At 41.4% G+C, this 14326-nt stretch overlaps 1 long non-coding RNA gene across 6 annotated transcripts in view; it reads left to right on the top strand.

The window, feature by feature from the left end:
• LOC129526638 (uncharacterized) overlaps positions 1-14326 on the top strand; it is a 422067-nt gene that overhangs the window by 190917 nt on the left and 216824 nt on the right. For all 6 annotated transcript variants that reach the window (XR_010130751.1, XR_010130750.1, XR_010130749.1 and 3 more), the window contains one exon: positions 12317-12366. This is a non-coding gene — a long non-coding RNA (uncharacterized lncRNA). The remainder of the gene's footprint in view (positions 1-12316; positions 12367-14326) is intronic.

Raw genomic sequence — 14326 nt, forward strand, 5'->3', positions numbered from 1 at the left:
AGAGTTAACTATAAAACAGCCTCAAACAGGTCCTCAGGAGTTTTCCAGAAGAAGGCATTGTTTCATAAGATGACAGGCTCCATGTGTTTTATTGCCCTTGAAGACCTTCCAGTGGGATGAGATGTGGAGGTGAAAGAAGTGATATGGATAATTCTAATCCTGTGTAGGCCTAATGTGTGTGCCTGTCTTAGTTTTTAACAAAAAAGTTTAAATAGTTGAAAAAATTAAAAATGAATAAAAAGCTTATAGAACAAGGATATAAAGAAAATATTTTTGTATGGCTGTACAGTGTGTTTGTGTTTTAAGCTAAGTGTTATTACAAAAAAGTAAAAAAGTTTAAAAATGTTTATAAAGTAAAAAAGTTATAGTAAGCTAAGGTTTACTTATAGGAGAAAAAAAATTAAATGTGTTTAGTGTGGCCTAACTATACAGTGTTTATAAAGTCTACAGTTGCATACGGTAATGGTCTAGGTTTTTATATTCAGTCACCACTCACTCACTCACCTGGAACAATTTCTAGTCCTGCAAGCACCATCCATGTTAAGTGCCCTATGCAGGTGTACCATTTTAATCTTTTATACAGTATTTTTACTCTACCTTTTCTATGTTTTAGATACACAAATACTTACCTTTGTGTTACAACTGCCTACAGTATTCAGTGCTGTAGCAGATTTGTAGCCTAGGAGTAATAGGATATATCATATAGTAGGCTATATCGTATAGTAGGCTATACCATCTAGGCTGATATCAGTATACTCTATGATATTCACATAACAAATAAATAAAGGTGCATGTCTTAGAGCATATCCCTGAGGTTAATACATGACCGTGTGTGTGTGTGTGTGTGTGTGTGTGTGTGTGTATGTACACATATATGCATACATATATATCTCCTTTTGGTTATATATATATATCTATCTATCTTTATATAGCCCATAAATAGATATATAATATGCACTACATATATAATAACATAGTATAGATATTGTACATGTATTCTATGTATAGATATAAATATATAGTAGAGAAAGAGAATGAGCATGTGCACTGTTGAATTTGAAATCTGTAGGGTAAGCCAGTAGGTTAGAGATTCAGGTAAGAGTGGATATTTCAGTGTTAAGTCTGAAGGCCAGAAACTCAGGCAGAATCTCTGCGTCAGTCTGGAGGCAGAACTGCTTTTTCAGGAAACCTGAGTCTTTGCTATTTAGGCCTTCAACTGATTAAATGAGGCCCACCCACATTATGGATGGTCATCTGTTTTACTTAAAGTCAACTAATTTTAAGTGTTAATCACATAAAAAAATACATTTACAGAGGTATCTAGACTAGTGTTTGTCCACACAACTGGTCACCATGGCCAAGCCAAGTTCACACATAAAATCATCACTCTAGCTTTTAACTTACTGGCAAGTCACTCAACTTCTTTACACTGAATTTTTCTTTTGTAAAAAGGAGAAAGAATAACACTTTGCTCAGTGCCTGGATATACTAAGTGGTCAGTACATGTTGCCTGTATTATGATTATTGTGAGTTCTTAAGTAAATTGTATTATGTATTGGAAATCAAATAGAGTAATCAGCTCTATCGTATTTATTGATTTGCCATCAGAACAAATGTTTTTTAGACATTAATATTAAAAAATATTCATTAGCACAATGGTATGAGTATAAATAATATAAAAATAGCAGATCATCTATGATTTATGTCTATCATCCCAACAGATCAACTGTGTTTATTTTTCTGTTCTCTAGTCCTTCCCCATACATACATATATAAACATATTATTTACAGAGCTGTATTCAAGATGGATTAATGTTTACATTTTGCTATTTTCCAATGAACACAATAGGTGTTAAGATATTAAACTAGCCAAATTAATTGTATTCTGGTTGAAAATTACAGTTCATCATCTCTCATTTTTACCAAGGAGCTGAGCTGCTGGGATGATGGTTTTCATGGTGTGCCAGCTTGGCAGACAAGCTGTCCAGGTGTTTTGCATCTCATTGCTTTCCTCAAAAAGGGTAGTTAAAGGACTAAAGCTACTGAATGGATTATAGGTGTAATCTGTTATTGGAGAGAAAAGGTTAATCCAGTTCTGCATTATTATGTTTTTTATTTATGTTATTTTTTCATTGATTTAAAATGTGTTGAGCTCTTTCAATGTACTGTGCATTGGCCACTGAACATCTGTGCAACCAGCAAACGCACTGGAGACCTGCTCTCCAGATTTGCAGACTAGAAGGTAAGACTGACAGTAGGGAGACACATAAGGTCCACAACAGAGTGGTTCGTTTGAGGGTTGGGGGAGGAAAAGAGAGGAGGCATTCTGGATCTTCTAAATTGAGCTCTGAAGGATGAGTTAGGAGTTAGCCAGATGAAGAACAGAGAGGAGGGTCAACATCTTTATCTTTTGGTAGAAGGAAAATAACCTGCTTTTGTATAAAACAGAATCCAGATGGTTTTCTATTTGTTTAGGCAAACCTATGAACCTCAGTGTATTAGTCTGTTTTCATGCTGCTGATAAAGACATACCTGAGACTGGGCAATTTACAAAAGAAAGAGGTTTAATGGACTCACAATTCCACATGGGTGGGGAGGCCTCACAATCATGGCGGAAGGCAAAAGGCACATCTCACATGGCGGCAGACAAGAGAAGAGAATGAGAACCAAGGGAAAGGGGTTTCCCCTTATAAAATCATCAGATCTCATGAGAATTATTCATTACCATGAGAACAGTATGGGAGAACTGCCCCATGATTCAATTATCTCCCATTGGATCCCTCCCACAACACATGGGAATTATGGGAGCTACAATTCAAGATGAGATTTGGGTGGGGACACAGCCAAACCATATCACTCAGGTAAGGCTGTGGGAACATCATGTGCAAAGACCCACTGTCTGCACACCATGATTTGCAGAACTGAGAATATTCTGGCTATAGGAAGAGTGTGAAGGTGAAAGCCATCTATAATAAGGAGTTTGGACTTCCCTCTGTGGTCAGTGGAAGGTCATTTTTTTTGTGGTTGTTCTTTTGAGACAGGGTTTGGCTCTGTTGCCCAGGCTGGAGTGCAGTAGTACTATCTTAGCTCACTCTAGCCTCTGCCTCCCAAGCTAAGCCATCCTCTCACCTATGCCTCCTGAGTATCTGGGACTACGGGTGTGTGCCACCACACCTGGCTAATTTTTATATTTTTTTGGTGGAGTTGGGGTTTCACCATGTTGCCCAGGCTTGTCTCAAATATCTGGGCTCAAGCAATCCACCCGTCTTGGCCTCTGAAAGCATTAGGATTACTAGCATGAGCCACTGAGCCTGGCCCACTGAAATGTTTTCAGGAGGGCAGTGACATGACAGGATCTATACTTTAGGAAAATCACTTAGGCTACAGCATAGAGCATCAGTAGTGAGGGCAGTGATGGCTGCATGGAGACCCGTTATGTCACCATTGAGGTAATCCAGGCAGAAGATGCATGACCAGGAATGTGGTAATGGCAGTGCAGGTGGAAACAAATGGATGGAATCAAAAGATAGTTAGAAGATAGGAGGGCTGGAACGTGGTTATCAATCAGGTGTGTGGAAGAGACAGCAGTTAAAGATGAAGCCCAGGGTCTTTCTAGTCCATATCTCTATGTTCTTGAAAATGGTGTGTGTGTGTGTGTGTGTGTGTGTGTGTGTTTAAATCTCAAATTATTTTGACTTCAGGGCAGTTGCTGTCATGTCATCTAGTCAGACATTCTATCATGACATAGAAATCCTCATGGCATGGTGGAAAAAGCCCTTGCCTGGAAGCCTGGGGGCCAGTACAGCTTTACCACAAACCCCAAATATGATCCTGGGTCAATCATTTCAGCCCCTTGTGGGGAGAGTGAACAGCTGTAGTGTAAGATAGCATAATTATAAGCTGGGGTGCGGCTTTGAGTTATGGTGCCTATGCAAAATGGACATGACACTTGGCGTAAACTGGTGAGGCTGCTCTTGGACTAAAGAGACTAGCCTGGGGTTCTGCCTGCCCTAGGTCCTGCCTGATTATTCCAGGGACTGAAAGGAGGATCTATATTTTGCCACACCTGTAACAAATTTAGAGCATACCAGTATGCCGAAGAATACCTTCAAGGAAGCTCTGGCATGGTGATTAAATTCTTGAGTCATGAAGTTCAGACTAGAGCCTTCGTTCCACCATTTACTAGCTGTTTGACTTCAAGAAAATTACTTAATCATTACGCTTCAATTTTGTCATCTGCGAAATAGGAATAATAGTACCTATTCACCAGGATTGTTGTAAAGATTAAGTAATAGATGTAAACATTCTAGCTCCTGGATACAGAGCTCAATACGTATTTGCCATTATTGTTTTTATATAATATTTTCTACAATGTGTACAATTCAATAATTTTTATTTTTATTTGCATAAATTTATGGGGCACAAGTGCAATTTTGTTATGTGCATAGATTGGGTAGTGGTCATGTCAGGGCTTTAAGATATCCATATCCTATGCTCCTTGTGTCAAAGGAATCACTGGAAGGCCCACTGGCCCAGGGGACAAAGGTCCTCTGAGTCAGAAGCCACTAACCAGATGATCCCGCAGCAGGACTGAGGGTGCCCGGGGCAAGTGCCAGCCCATGCCATCACCCTCACAGAGCCCCAGATATGCTTGAACATTGAAGGCCAGGAGGTTAACTGTCTCTTGGACACTGGCGTGGCCTTCTCAGTCTTACTCTCTTATCCCAGATAACTGTCCTCCAGATCTGTCACTATCCTAGGGGTCGTATGACAGCCAGTCTCTAGATACTTCTCCCAGCCACTAAGCTGTGACTGAGGAGGTTTAAAATAAAAGAAAACCACCAAGCGGATATTAAAGTCAAAAGAGCCACAAGGCAGGACCCTCCATTAGAAATGCTTATAGAAGGACCCCTAGTATAGGGTAATCCCCTCTGGGAAACCAAGCCCCACTACTCAGCAGGAAAAATAAAATAAGGAACCTCACAAGGACATACTTTCCTCCCCTCCAGATGGCTAGCCACCGAAGAAGGAAAAATACTTTTGCCTGCAGCTAACCAATAGAAATTACTTAAAACCCTTCACCAAACCTTCCACTTAGGCATTGATAGCACCCATCAGATGGCCAAATTATTATTTACTGGACCAGGCCTTTTCAAAACTATCAAGCAGATAGTCAGGGCCTGTAAAGTGTGCCAAAGAAATAATCCCCTGCACTGCAGGCCATACATTTAAATCCCTATATCTTTAACCTCCTTGTTAAGTTTGTCTCTTCCAGAATTGAAGCTGTAAAACTACAAATGGTTCTTCAAATGGAGCCCCAGATGCAGTCCATAACTTAAGATCTACAGCAGACCCCTAGACCGGCCTGCTAGCCCATGCTCTGATGTTAATGACATCGAAGGCATCCCTCCCGAGGAAATCTCAACCACACAACCCCTACTACGCCCCAGTTCAGCAGGAAGCAGTTAGAGCAGTTGTCGGTCAACCTCCCCAACAGCACTTGGGTTTTCCTGTTGAGAGCGGGGACTGAGAGACAGGACTAGCTGGATTTCCTAGGCCGACTAAGAATCCCTAAGCCTAGCTGGGAAGGTGACTGCATCCACCTTTAAACACGGGGCTTGCAACTTAGCTCACACCCAACCAATCAGAGCTCACTAAAATGCTAATTACGCAAAAACAGGAGGTAAAGGAATAGCCAATCATCTATTGCCTGAGAGCACAGCAGGAGGGACAAGGATCGGGATATAAACCCAGGCATTCGAGCCGGCAATGGCAACCCCCTTTGGGTCCCCTCCCTTTGTATGGGAGCTCTGTTTTTACTCTATTTCACTCTATTAAATCTTGCAACTGCAAAAAAAGAAAAAAAAAGATATGCATATCCTGAATAATGAACATTACTCATTCAGTAATTTCTCATCATCCACACCCTGGCCCTTTCACCCTTCCAAGTCTCTGTCATCTATCATACCACTCTCTGTGTTCATGTGTCCACATTTTTTAGCTCCTACTTATGAATGAGAACATGCAATATCTGTCTTTCTGTGTCTGACTGTATTTGTCTGTTTTCACACTGCTGATAAAGACATACCTGAGACTGGGAAGAAAAAGAGGTTTAATTGGACTTACAGTTCCACATGGCTGGGGAGGCCCCAGAATCACAGTGGGAGGTGAAAGGCATTTCTTACATGGTGGTGGCAAGAGAAAATGAGGAAGAAGCAAAAGCAGAAACCCCTGATGAACCCATCAGATCTCATGAGACTTATTCACTATCACGAGAATAGCATAGGAAAGACTGGCCCCCATGATTCAATTACTTCCCCTGGGTCCCTCCTATAACGTGGGAATTCTGAGAGATACAATTCAAGTTGAGATACAATTCAAGTTGAGATTTGGGTGTGGACACAGCCAAACCATATCATTCTGCCCCTGGCCCCTCCAAGTCTCACATTTCAAAACCAATCATGCCTTTTCAACAGTCCCCCAAAATCTTAACTCATTTCAGCATTAACCCAAAAGTCCACAGTCCAAAGTCTCATCTGAGACAAGGCAAGTCCCGTTTGCCTATGAGCCCATAAAATCCAAAACAAGCTAGTTACTTCCTAGATACAATGGGGGTACAGGTATTGGGTAAATACAGCCATTCAAAATGGGAGAAATTGGCCAAAACAAAAGGGTTACAGGGCTCATACAAGTCTGAAATCCAGCAGGGCAGTCAAATTTCAAAGCTCCAAAAATGATCTCCTTTGACTCCAGGTCTCGCATCCAGGTCACGCTGATGCAAGAGGTGGGTTCCCGTGGTCTTGGGCAGCTCTGCCCCTGTGGCTTTGCAGGGTACAGCCTCCCTCCCAGCTGCTTTCACAGGCTGGCATTGAGGGTCTGTGGCTTTTCCAGGAGCATGGTACAACCTGTTGGTGGATCTTCCATTCTGGGGTCTGGAGGATGGTGGCCCTCTTCTCACAGCTCCACTAGGCAGTGCCTCAACAGGGACTCTGTGTGGGGATGCAGAACCCACATTTCCCTTCTACACTTCCCTAGCAGAGGTTCTCCATGAAGTCCCTGCCCCTGCAGCAAACTTTTGCATGGGCATCCAGGCATTTCCATACGTTTTCTGAAATATAGGCAGAGGTTCCCAAACCTCAATTCTTGACTTCTGTGCACCTGCAGGCTCAACACCATGTGGAAGCTGCCAAGGACTGGGGCTTCCACCCTCTGAAGCCACAGCCCAAGCTGTATGTTGGCCCCTTTCAGCCATGACTGGAGTGGCTGGGATGCAGGGCACCAAGTCCCTAGGCTGCACACAGCATGGGGACCCTGAGCCTGCCCACAAAACCACTTTTTCCTCTTGGGCCTCCAGGCCTATGATGGGAGGGGCTGCCATGAGGGTCTCTGACATGCCCTGGAGACATTTTCCCCATGGTGTTGGGGATTGACATTAGGCTCCTTGCTACTTATGCAAATTTCTGCAGCCAGCTTGAATTTATCCTCAGAAAATGGGTTTTTCTTTTCTATTGTATAGTCAGGTGGTGAATTTTCCAAAGTTTTATGCCCTGCTTCCCTTATAAAGCTTCATGCCTTTAACAGCACCCAAGTTACCTCTTGAATGCTTTGCTGCTTTGAAATTTCTTCTGCTGGATACCCTAAATCATCTCTCTCAAGTTCAAAGTTCCACAAATCCCTAGGGCAGGGGCAAAATGCTGCCAGTCTCTTTGCTAAAACAATGGAAAAGTCACTTTGCTCCAGTTTCCAACAAGTTCCTCATCTCCATCTGAGACCACCTTAGCCTGGACCTTATTGTTCATATCACTATCATCATTTTGGGCAAAGCCATTCAACAAATCTCTAGAAAGTTCCAAACTTTCCCACATTTTTCTGTCTTCTGAGCCCTCCAAACTGTTCCAACCTCTGCCTGTTACCCAGTTCCAAAGTCTCTTCCACATTTTCAGGTATCGTTTCAGCAATGCCCCACTCTACTGGTACCGATTTCCTGTATTAGTCCATTTTCATGCTGCTGATAAAGATATACCCAAGACTGGGAAGAAAAAGGTTTAATTGGACTTACAGTTCCATGTGGCTGGGGAGGCCTCAGAATCCCAGCGGGAGGTGAAAGGCACTTCTTATGTGGCAGCAGCAAGAGAAAACAAGGAAGAAGCAAAAACAGAAACCCCTGATAAACCCATCAGTTTTCATGAGACTTATTCACTATCATGAGAATAGCATGGGAAAGACTAGCCCCCATGATTACCTCCCCCTGGGTCTCTCCCATAACGTGGGAATTCTGGGAGATACAATTCAAGTCGAGATTTGGGTGGGGACACAGCCAAACAATATCACTGACTTATCTCACTTAAGACAATGATTTCCAGTTTCATCTTTGATGCTGCAAAAGGTGTGATTCTGTTCTTTTTTTATGGCTGAATATACACTACATTTTCTTTATCCAACCATCTGGTGATGGATACTTAGGTTGATTCCTTATCTTTGCTACAGTTCGGTGATTTTTAAAGTAAACTTACAGAGTTGGGAAATCCTCATCATAATCCACTTCGAACATTTTTATCTCTGCAACAAGATGTGTCCATTTGTAGTCACAACCTGTTCCCACCACAACCCCCAGGCTGCCTGGAATCTACTTTCTGTTTCTATAATTTTTTTTCTGGGCATTTTATAAAAATGGAATCATGAAGTCTTTTGTGTCTGGCTTCTTTCACAGTATAATCTTTTTAAGAGTCATCTGTAGTACTTGTGTTTCCTCTTATTGTTGAATAGCAGCCCATTGTATGGGCATACTGCACTTTGTCTATGCATTCACCAGTTGGTGGACACTTGAATTGTTTCCACATTTTGGCAACTATGAATAATGCTGCTATGGACATTCGTGTACAGGTCCTTGTGTAGACATATTAATATGTAATCTTGTTCTAAAAGTCTAAAATTCTAAGAATTTATTGAACTTGTGAAGAGAATGACTATTGAAACTAGCCTTGGTTCTTATCCTTTGGATGTAACTACATTTTTGTCAGAATGTCATGAAGAAGCATAATTATTTATATCCAAGATAGAATTTAACTTTCAATTAAAAAATGTTGAAGTTGATTTTTAATAAAATACTTGGACAAAAGTAGATCGATCAGGGATTAGGTTGATTGCTTTTAAATTTTAGTGTAAAATTTCAAGAAAGGCTAGACTAGATTCCAATGGCTGCAATGCTGCACAGCTGTAGGCTGCATCCTCCCATTGGAGTTGTGTGTGCAGGTGTGCCCTTCATGTGGGATGCAGTGGGAATGGTGCCGTCCAGAGCTGTGTGTGAACAGGTGTCCATACTGCTAGTCTTTGAGTCTGGGTAATCTCCACTCTGTCCCTGGAGGGTGGGCCTGTTCTGCTTCTAGAGGTCAGTGCCAAGTCAGAAAGGGAGTCAAGGCCCAGAATGCCACTCTGCAGACTACTCTGGTTCCAGACTCTAGGGAGTCCCGGGCAGGGGGCTTATCTTAACCAAAGGAATTTCAGACTAGAATTGTAGATGGTGCCCTTGAAGAGCTGATGGAACAGATTGAAAGTCCTGACTCCCAGCTAAAGCAGTATCCTGCACACCCTCCCATCTGGAGAGATCTTGGGCTAGATGCCCCCAGTCTAACTGAGACCCTGACTTTGGAGGGTTGTTCCAGCCCTGCAATAGTACCTTTTTGTTTAGGTGGGAGTGGATTAGAACAGTGGGTAAAGTTTTGGGGTGAAAGAAGCCAACTGGGACATATGTCTTAGAGGGACACAGGCTTTGTCCATCCTTTCTGTAAAAGTACTGGGCTGAACCCTCTCAGCAGAGAGTTGTGGAAAATTAGAGACGTTCTGTGGAAAGACCAAGTTAATGTTCAAGTCTCAGAATCTGATCTTAGGTCAAATATCTCTTGCTTTTGCCAGTAAAAAGAGCCCAGATGTTTTTCTATTTACTTAGGCAAACCCTTGAAACACAAGTTAGTCATATAAAACTTTACATTTGCAATGTTAAGAGCCCATATTTGGAAAATCACAAGCATAAAATATATACTGTGAAATGGGAGGTCAGGATGGTGAACTCATTTCAGAACCATAGTTTTGACTCAAGAATTTTGATGGGGTCTTCACGTTGGTTGAGCTTCTTGGTCCTAATATCATTGAGAGAATTAAATCATGATATTAAAACATTGAAACACTAATGCTTTGTTTTTATTGGCAAGAACCAAAATGATCTAATACTAATGCCACGAAACATCAGTCACTTTTTTCCTGATGAATAAGATGAACTTTGGCTGCTTATGATAGTAAATTTAATAATGTCAGTGATTTGAACTGTTTCAGTTCTAAATGTGCAGAAATGTGTTTTACTGCATTTCTCTCTCTCTCTCTCTCTCTCACACACACACACACACACACACACACACACACACACTACTTCTGTCAGGAAGTTTTGTGGCAAATGAGCCCAAATGCATAGATTAGAGCATATCATTCACATGTGCCATGTGTGTGCCAAAGTATGCGTACCCACTGCTAGACTCCCTCTCACAGGTGGTCTGAATTTGCTTCTAGCTGGTCCTGTAAGCAGATTTAATATTTCATAAGCACTGCTCCATCTCATGCCTCCATTATTGACACCACATGGAAGTCAGGAAATTGGTTCTTTCTGGGAACAGTTTGCAGAAATATGCAGCCTGTCAGCCCCTTTCTCATGGGTGCATTAACAGAGCAGCTCACGATTACAAGTAACGAACCTTCTCCAGATGTGTGTAGCAACTCAGCTCCAACTTTATCTTCGGCCCCGAAGATGGACTTGACAAGATGGATTATTTGTGGCTGTATTGTAATAACTTTGTGAAATTGGAATTCCCAGTGATTGTAATGGAGGGTGAGGAAGCGGCAGCAGAGGAACAGAGAATTTCTCCTTGCAGTAAACAACGAAAAGACCAACAACAATAAAAAGGGCAAATCAGCTGTGGCATTTTCCTGCTTTGGACACCGACTCTTCCAGACTGTTCTAATTCTTTCCCTTTTATGATTCTGTTTATGTTACACACATTAAAGTTAAGTCATGTCTTAAATAAGATGGAAACTGGAAGTGAGATTTGGAAATGACTGAATCAGGCTTCTTAACTTTTTTCTTCTCTTGGAGAGCTCAAAAACAACGGACAGAAAGGGATATACCAAAGAAAACAATTTTAATTGTCGGCTTCCATGGAAAATTCAATCCAGTCTTTCATTCATTCTCTTCCCAGTGCAGTGCCAGCAGACTTCTCTCTATATGGCTAAGGGCTTAATTTAGCTGACAAATTTCTGAAGGATAACTAAGCTTTCAGAAAGAAAGATTCTAGCTATAAATGAAGCATATGTGCTCTCTCAGTCACAAAAGACAGATTTTTCCAGGATAAAGTAATTTGGGGTAAATTTCTCCTGTATTTTATTAGCAGTGATGATTTCAAGGGAGTATTCTTTTAAAGCAAGGCAGTATTTAAATCTTTCTTTTAAATCACAAGTCCCTTGAGTTGATAGTTATAAAACTGGGTTCCACTGGGAGTTATTTGTACATCTTCAAGGTTGGCACCCTTAGTTGTTTGATGTAGATGTTCTAGATAAAATTCCTAAAGTCCAGCTGTTATGATTTAGCTTAATATGTTTGTACAGAGGGGTTTCCTTTGTCATTGAAGAGATAGAGTCAAAACAGAATTAGTCATTCTTGCATCTTCTATTTATAGCCCACTATTATTCAGATGCATTGTCAAAGAATGAAGTGGACAAGAATTTTTCTTCCTTTCTTTCTTTTTTTTGTGTAAACAAAACTCTTTTTATACTCTGTGGATTTAACTTTGATTGCTAACTTAGTCAGACAAGGCACTTAACAAAAATATTACTTCTTAAATGAAAAATTACCTATTAAGTCATCCCATCTCCATTTGCAAATTAAAGGTTTGTCAGTACAAAGTATGTGGGATGACCAGAAGTCATGGATGACTTACACTGAAGTGGCAAGGGTAGAAAAGGTCAGTTTGAAAATTTATTTGTATGGGTTGCTCATGACTAATAGTCCAAATCTTGAGAGTTTATAAACAAAATTCTATTCTGTTTATTTAGTTTATGCCAGCATTAAAGCTAGCCTGAAAATTTAGTGAAAGTCATTTAAGGAATTTTTATTTGGAGGAAACTTTAATTTTTATTTTTGAGGTCACTGAATAAATGTAGAGGTCTCTGTGGCCTGTACTGCAACAAGTAGAACAGTTAGATAAACTGGTTGTTGAAACTCCCTGGGCCACTGAGTTTTCTTATCTCTCTCTCTCTCTTTTTTTTTTTTTAGTAGAGAGCTGACTTTAGAGGGATCAAGAATAGCTTGCTGGATGGAAGGAGGTAAGAAACAGGACTATCAATGTTTTACTTACCTGAGCTGTATAATAATTTGGTGTAGATAATTAAATGAGATGAAGTATGGGAAAAGTGTTGTAAACGTTCTCAAATCCTCTGCTATTATTGCTTACTGCAGCATCTGAAACAGCAGGGTCTGTCATGCAATAGCCCTCAAATCAATGTTTGCTGAGTTATAGTAAGTCGAATTAAAGAGTAGTTGGACAATTGCAAGTAATAAGTGGAAGTAGAAGGCTGAGAAAGTTGACACTTAGTGTTCTCTGTTGAAAACTATGCTATTAGCAGTGTTGGGTCAGCAAATGGCTTATTTTGATTGGCAACCCCATGGAAAAGGATTTGCTGGATACAATAATAGTATATTCCCACAAAAAATCTGAAGTTTTATATTTTTGAGAATGTTGACAAGCCGGCAAATTAGTGAACGGCTGCCAGGTGTTGAATTTGAATATCACTCCTGGTGATTGTAAGGGTGAGTATGCCTTTGTTTTCCCTCTGTGCTAAACTCACGCTAGGGGTCCCATTGTTTTGAGGAGCTATTTAAGTAGCCTTCAGGAAAATCTGAAAATCATCCAAATCCAGTGTATAAGCATGAGAAGTCTGAGCTGAAGACTAAAAGTACTCTCCCTACAACCTGTCAGACATCTGGCCCAATGCTAGCTATAGGCAGTGGGGCTTCTTGATGGTCATTGGTGAGGATTCAATCTTTGTTACCCAAAGAGTGGGTGAAAGTTTCAGGAAAAGAAATCTCAAGCCTTGAGGCCTCCCATGAAGGCGAGACCAAGATTTCTCTTCCACAACCCAATCTTTACAATTATTCTGGAGATGATTGGGAGGAGAGTAGTCATCCTCTTGACTAGAGGATGAGAGACTGTGCAGGAGAAAGCTCTGGAGGAGACCTCACCCTTTGTGACTAGTATGGTGTGTCTCATTCATCATGAGATGGTGGGTGATGGAGGTGATGAGTTAATGATAATTAAGCCCACACTGTGGAACCCATGGGAGAAGCATGTAATAGCCAGTAGTAATATCAGCAAGGCCTTCCTCAATTCCACGCAGAGGAAGACCCAAAAGGAACAGTGGACCCAGGGCCGTGGGATACCATGAGAAGGGAGTCCAAGGCAGGGATTTAGGTTTGGGGGTTCTTGGAAGGAAGGTATCATGTAGACTTTTGGTGAGGCCCTAGAGAGCCTATCATTAGCCAAAATGGTATGGCTGTGAGGCTGCTCAAATCACTACATCCAATGAGTCCTGGGGAATGGTGGGAAGGCTCTAATTTAGTGAGTGGTGGTCAACAGTAGAGATCCCTGGAAAGCAGCAATACTTGTACTTAGAAGCTAGCACAGACATCAAGGGAGGTCTGTCTGGAAGCCTGGAGGAATAGTGACAGGGTCCAAGCCCCTGCAGAAGGGTGCCTGGTGAAGACTAAGTCAACCGTAGTCACCCAGTCAAGAAGGTGACTCAGAGCAGGAAGAACTAGAGTGCAAGTTGGGAAGTTGGGAAGAAAGCAAAGTCATATAAATTGGGTAGAATTTCAGCAGGTCCTGGCAAGGAGACTACAGTCAGCAGACATGTGGGTCCCAGTGGTTCCCTTCAGGGACATTGGATATCATGCTGGCAACATCAAATCAGATCCCAGGCCTTACGTACTGGTGGGAATGAAGCTGCTGAAAGATCACCATGCTGGGAGGGTTAGAAGTGGCTCAAGGTCTAACTGGGGCTAAATGTGTAGATTAAATCTTTAACACCTTTAGCTGGATGGAGTGGGGACAAAAATTCTCTCCCTGAAGGTAGTAAAAGGTCTTTGTGACAGAGAACAGCTAGTATTAATGGGGAAAGCATTGAACTATTATCAAGGGTAGATTTGTGATATTTCCGGGTGGCTTTTATACCAAGAGAAGCATGCTAATATTCCAGAAAAAATTATGGGTTATTTATTCTGGGAAAC

Source organism: Gorilla gorilla, chromosome 15 (genome assembly GCF_029281585.2).
Source record: "Gorilla gorilla gorilla isolate KB3781 chromosome 15, NHGRI_mGorGor1-v2.1_pri, whole genome shotgun sequence".
NCBI lineage: Eukaryota > Metazoa > Chordata > Mammalia > Primates > Hominidae > Gorilla > Gorilla gorilla.